The sequence below is a fragment of the Drosophila subobscura genome, unplaced genomic scaffold (assembly GCF_008121235.1).
Source record: "Drosophila subobscura isolate 14011-0131.10 unplaced genomic scaffold, UCBerk_Dsub_1.0 Contig_13, whole genome shotgun sequence".
Classification (NCBI taxonomy): domain Eukaryota; kingdom Metazoa; phylum Arthropoda; class Insecta; order Diptera; family Drosophilidae; genus Drosophila; species Drosophila subobscura.
In genome coordinates, this window is record NW_023269830.1 from 5,988 (window position 1) to 9,702 (window position 3,715).

The 3,715-nt window shown below is 48.1% G+C and overlaps 1 long non-coding RNA gene across 1 annotated transcript; it reads right to left on the reverse strand.

Moving 5' to 3' along the window:
• Positions 1–876: 876 nt before the first annotated feature.
• LOC117903006 lies at positions 877–1,120 on the reverse strand. Its single transcript, XR_004649463.1, has 2 exons — positions 1,070–1,120; positions 877–973 (listed from the first exon to the last, which is right to left on the reverse strand). It is a non-coding gene; the product is annotated as an uncharacterized LOC117903006 (long non-coding RNA).
• Positions 1,121–3,715: the final 2,595 nt, after the last annotated feature.

The following is a 3,715-nucleotide window of genomic DNA, read 5'->3' on the forward strand; positions in this document are numbered from 1 at the left end:
GAGCCTCGCCCCAGAATGACATGCCTCTGATACCGATGTTATGTACCATTTGAGAAACATGCCCTGTCGGGCCCCACGTTGGGCGCCAATTATGTAGCGTGCAGGTGTGGGATGGATGTATTTTTACCCAAACTAGTACCAGGAGATTTCGTGTGCACCTCTAGCTATGCTCTAGCTAAGCTCGCCGGATTGTCGGGGTTCGTTCTACTCTCTCCTATGTTAAGTACTGACACACACTCGCATAATATTTTAGGTGCACATTTTAAAAAGAATCAAAAAAATCAAAAGCAGAACACAGGTTAAACTGGACTGAAGGTATGAAAAATGGATCAAGTATTTGAAAAAAAAAAAAGAGAATGATGATCTCAACTACTCTATTCAAAGCACGGGAAACTCAGATGTCGTCGAGAATCCCTCTTCTTTACCCACCCAGCCTATGTCATACAGGTAAATCATACCGTATAGACCCTAAAACAATCAGGCAGTTTTCATCCTACCACTTCGAACTTGCTTGGCTAAGGACTGACATTAGAATTTAGAACATATTATAAATGGGTTTCAAAACAAAGACTTTCAGATATATTTCCATGGTTTCCTATTATTAATATTCAATATCTTCCAAATTTTCTTAATCTACGGATGAATTCATTTTTCTGGCAGTCTAGCCCACTTAAAATATTTACTTATTTTAGATTATAAGAATTTAAGTATATGTATCTAATGGCTGTTGCGTGTATAAAGACTAAGAATCATAGGCGGGTAATAGAATAAAGGGGGCGAGAGGTGTTAACCCATTATGGTAACGATTATAAAGGTTTAAATCAAATAATTTAGTAACACGCAGGTTACATTTATACTCAGTGCACATATAGTGTCAAGTTTACAAACTCACAGTTTTCGTTTGGTTTTGATATTTTAAAACCCTTACTCCTTTCGTAATCGATGAGCTCATGGATGACGTAGGTGCTGGTTTCTGGGAAAAAAATAGAAGGTATTAACAATATATGCACACGAGCGTACATGCAAGTACGATTTAGTAATTTCATTTAATTATTCTAAGGTCTCATACCCACTCTTTTCTACCAACACTCATAATTCCCGATGCTCAAAAAATACATATCTATATATCTCCGTCAGAGAATTGGCCTAAAAAAGGCATATTAACTCAAATTCCGAAAATGTGTAAGTTAACACAGAGCAACTACGGACATCTTTCTGTAGCGTCGGCGGCGGCTACTCTGTAGGCATGCCCGTCAAATATCACGCCCAATGTTCTGGTCTTCTTCACACTGGGCTTAAGCGGGGAACATCCGACTGCAGGTCAAGCTGCAGCTTACATTGGCACTACAGTGCGCGACAAACTGGTCTTCTCACTGGAGTTGAATAAGGTTCCGAGGCGCCCCTTTTGGCACTGGGCTTCCTAAGGGTTGCGACGCCTCAATAAAGTTGACCCAAGTCAGAGGTTTTCGGTGCTCAGCGTTTCCGTCAGTAGAGAGGGTCGAAGGGTACCCCTCTTAGGTTGGAGGATCACTTCGGTGATACTCCCTCCTCGTGGAGCACCCCGTCTATGTACTTATGCACACTCAGGCTGCAACGACGAAAGGGCTCCTGACCTCTGTCCTTTAAACTTAATTCACATAAATTAAACCGATCACTTGTTATAGCCTACGGCCCACATACCTTGGTCAATTCTTATTCACGCTTGGTACTAACACCGATCCACAGAGATTTCTCAGAATAAACGGTTTTTGCACAAAAAATTTCACCACGAGGAAATGCGTAAGCTATATGCAGGTTATGTACATATATATATATATATATACATATATATATATATTGCTTGACACAATCACGTCTCTTTTCGTTGATCGACTCTTTGCTATTAACTCAAGCGAAACTCATCCAAGTTAAATTAGGCTGTACAGAACATAAAGCTCATAGATCGGATGATATTTGCGAGCTTTAACGGGACAATCGTATGATCTTTCGCTGAATTGAGTGGAATTTCGGTCAAACGTCAAGGGCAACTTCTATGCTCACGCTACCTAACTCTCTTTTTTAAGATAAGCGCCGCTCTCGCTTGCATGTGCTAACACTGCAGCGACTCTCTTTCGTAAGCTCGGCGTAAAGCTTGCGCTTACGATCCACTTTCGGAGTTCTCTTTCGGAATGCACTTATAAGCGCTACCGAATACCGAATGTTTATTAGTGATGCTCTATGCTATCTCCCTACTTTCGGCCCCTACAGAAGACAGACAGGAGGCAGAGAGACGGCAGGCAGAGAGCCAGGCAGAGAGCCAGGCAGAGAGCCAGGCAGAGAAACAGGAGGCAGAGGAACAGGCAAACAGACAGGCAGGGAGAGAGACAGGAGGCAGAGAGACAGGCAGAGAGACAGAGAGACAGGCAGAGAGACAGGAGGCAGAGAGACAGGAAGAGAGACGGGGAGGCAGAGAGACAGGCAGAGAGGCAGGAGAGACAGGAGCAGAGAAACAGGCAGAGAGATAGGCAGAGAGACAGGGCAGAGAGAGACAGAGACAGGAGAGAGAGACAGGAGGACAGGAGAGAGAGACAGGCAGAGAGACAGAGAGACAGGAGAGACAGGCAGAGAGAGACAGGCAGAGAGAGACAGGCAGAGACACAGCAGAGAGACAGGCAGAGAGGGCAGGAGACAGGCAGAGACAGAGGCAGAGAGAGAGCAGAGAGACAGGCAGAGAGACAGGCAGAGAGACAGGAGGCAGAGAGAGACAGGAGGCAGAGAGACAGGAGGCAGAGAGAGGAGCAGAGACAGCAGAGAGACACAGGCAGAGAGACAGGCAGAGAGAGGACAGAGAGAGAGGAGGCAGGAGAGAGACAGGCAGCAGAGAGGCAGAGAGACAGGAGACAGAGACAGGCAGGCAGAGAGACAGGCAGAGAGACAGGCAGAGGGACAGGCAGAGAGACAGGCAGGGAGAGAGACAGGCAGAGCGACAGGCAGAGAGACAGGAGGCAGAGAGACAGCAGAGAGACAGAGAGAGACAGACAGAGAGACAGGAGGCAGAGAGACAGGAGGCAGAGAGACAGGCAGAGAGACAGACAGGCAGAGAGACAGGAGCAGAGAGACAGGCAGAGACAGGAGAGACAGGCAGAGAGACAGGCAGAGAGAGGGAGGCAGAGACAGGCAGGCAGAGAGACACAGGCAGAGAGACAGGCAGAGAGACAGGCAGAGAGAGGAGAGGCAGGCAGACAGGACAGGCAGAGAGACAGGCAGGCAGAGAAGGAGAGACAGGAGAGACAGGAGGCAGAGAGACAGGCAGAGAGACAGGCAGAGAGAGGAGGAGCAGAGAGACAGGAGGCAGAGAGGCAGGCAGAGACACAGGCAGAGAGACAGGCAGAGAGACAGGCAGAGAGACAGGCAGAGAGACAGGAGGCAGAGAGACAGGCAGAGAGACAGGCAGAGACAGACAGGCAGAGACAGACAGGCAGAGAGACAGGCAGAGAGACAGGCAGACAGACAGGCAGACAGAGAGAGGAGGCAGAGAGACAGGCAGGCAGAGAGACAGGGCAGAGAGACAGGAGACAGAGAGACAGGCAGAGACAGGCAGAGAGACAGGAGCAGAGAGACAGGCAGAGAGACAGGAAGAGACACAGGCAGAGAGACAGGAGGCAGAGAGACAGGCAGAGAGACAGGCAGAGGCAGGACAGAGGACAGGAGACGGGGACAGAGACAGGAGGCAGAG